Source organism: Arachis ipaensis, chromosome B5, assembly GCF_059453495.1.
Source record: "Arachis ipaensis isolate K30076 ecotype BB chromosome B5, ASM5945349v1, whole genome shotgun sequence".
In the NCBI taxonomy this organism is placed as follows: Eukaryota; Viridiplantae; Streptophyta; class Magnoliopsida; order Fabales; family Fabaceae; genus Arachis; species Arachis ipaensis.
In genome coordinates, this window is record NC_142440.1 from 61,967,385 (window position 1) to 61,969,577 (window position 2,193).

A 2,193-nucleotide genomic window follows, 5' to 3' on the forward strand; every position below is an offset into this window, starting at 1 on the left:
AATTATCCGCTCATCACAACAAGAAACTTAAATTGTTGCTTGTCCCCAAGTAACTGAAAATCAAATAGGATAAAAAGAAGAGAATATACTATAAATTCCGAAAACATCTATAAAGATCAGTCTTAATTAGATGAGCGAGGCTGTTAGCTTTTTGCTTCTGAACAGTTTTGGCATCTCATTTTATCCCTTGAAGCTCAGAATGATTGACATCTATAGGAACTCAGAATTCAGATAGTGTTATTGATTCTCCTAGTTTAGTATGTTGATTTTTGAACACAGTTACTTTATGAGTCTTGGTCGTGACCCTAAGTATTTTGTTTTCCAGTATTACCACCGGAAACATAAATGCCACAGACACATAACTGGGTGAACCTTTTTAGATTGTGACTCAGCTTTGCTAGAGTCTTCAATTAGAGGTGTCCAGAGCTCTTAAGCACACTCTTTTTGCTTTGGACCACGACTTTAACTGCTCAGTCTCAAGCCTTTCACTTGACACCTTCACGCCACAAGCACATGGTTAGGGACAGCTTGGTTTAGCCGCTTAGGCCAGGATTTTATTCCTGTGGGCCCTCCTATCCACTGATGCTCAAAGCCTTGGATCCTTTTTATTACCCTTGCCTTTTGGTTTAAAGGGCTATTGGCTTTTACTGCTTGCTTTTTCTTTTTCTTTCTTTTTCTTTTCTTCTTTTTTTTCGCCAATTTTTTTTCAAGCTTTCTCTATTCACTACTTTTTCTTGCTTCAAGAATCATTTTTATGATTTTTCAGATCATCAATAACATTTCTCCTCTTCCATTATTCTTTCAAGAGCCAACAATTTTAACATTCATAAACAACAATATCAAAAATATGCACTATTCAAGCATTCATTCAGAAAACAAAAGTATTGCCACCATATCAAAATAATTAAACTATTTTAAAATTCGAAATTCATGTACTTCTTTTTCTTTTTTAGAAAACATTTTTTTTAAGAGAGGTGAAGGATTCATTGGACATTTATAACTTTAAAGCGTATGCACTAGACACTAATGATCATGTAATAAAGACACAAATATAGATAAACATAAAGCATAGAAAATAAAAAAAAAAACTGAAAAATAAGAACAAGGAAATTAAAGAACGGGTCCACCTTAGTGATGGCAGCTTGTTCTTCCTCTTGAAGATCTTATGAAGTGCTTTAGCTCCTCTATGTCTCTTCCTTGCCTTTGTTGCTTCTCTCTCATGGCCTTTTGGTCCTCTCTAATTTCATGGAGGATAGTGGAATGCTCTTGTTGAGGTCCATGAGTGGGCTCTCTTATTTGCTCCATCCTTTTCTTAGTGATGGGCTTTTGAGATGAATCTCTCCATCTCCCATGACTCGGAGGTAGAAGCTTTTGCCTTCCCTTTCCTCTTTCTAGAGGTTTCTCCGGCCTTAGGTGTCATAAATGGTTATGGAAACACAAAAAGCAATGCTTTTTCTACACCAAACTTAGAAGCTTTGCTCGTCCTCGAGAAAAAGAAGAAAGAAGGGAGGAGAAGAAGAAGAAAATGGAGGAGATGGAGAAGTGTGAGTGGTTAAGAGGTGATGGGGAAGAGTATTTAGGGAAGAGTGTTATTGGAATGTGTAAAGAAGAGAGAGGTTGAGTTGAGGTAGGTGGGGATCGTGTGGGATCCACAGATTCTGAGGTGCCAAGGATTTCTCATCCCTGCACCATTCTGGCGTGTAAACGCCCCTTTGAGTGCCAATCCTGGCGTTAAATGCCAGGTTGCTACCCATTTCTGGCGTTTAACGCCAGCTTTGTGCCCTTTTCTAGCGTTAAATGCCAGTCTGGTGCCCATTTCTGGCGTTAAATGCCCAGAATGGTGCCAGACTGGGCGTTATTCTGCTACCATTACTGGCGTTTAAACGCCAGTAAGCTCATCCTCCAGGGTGTGCTATTTTTAATACTGTTTTTGAATTTGCTTTGATTTCTGCAGTTGCTTTTGTGACTCCACATGATCATCAACCTAAAGAAGACATAAAATAACAATGGAAAATGGAAAATTAACACAGATAAATAAAAATTGGGTTGCCTCCCAATAAGCGCTTCTTTAATGTCAATAGCTTGACTTTTTACTGAGCTTTATTCAAGCCTCAGTTTTGAGCATTCTTGCTCAAAATTGCTTTCAAGATAATGTTTGATTCTTTGTCCATTAACAATGAACTTTTTGTCAGA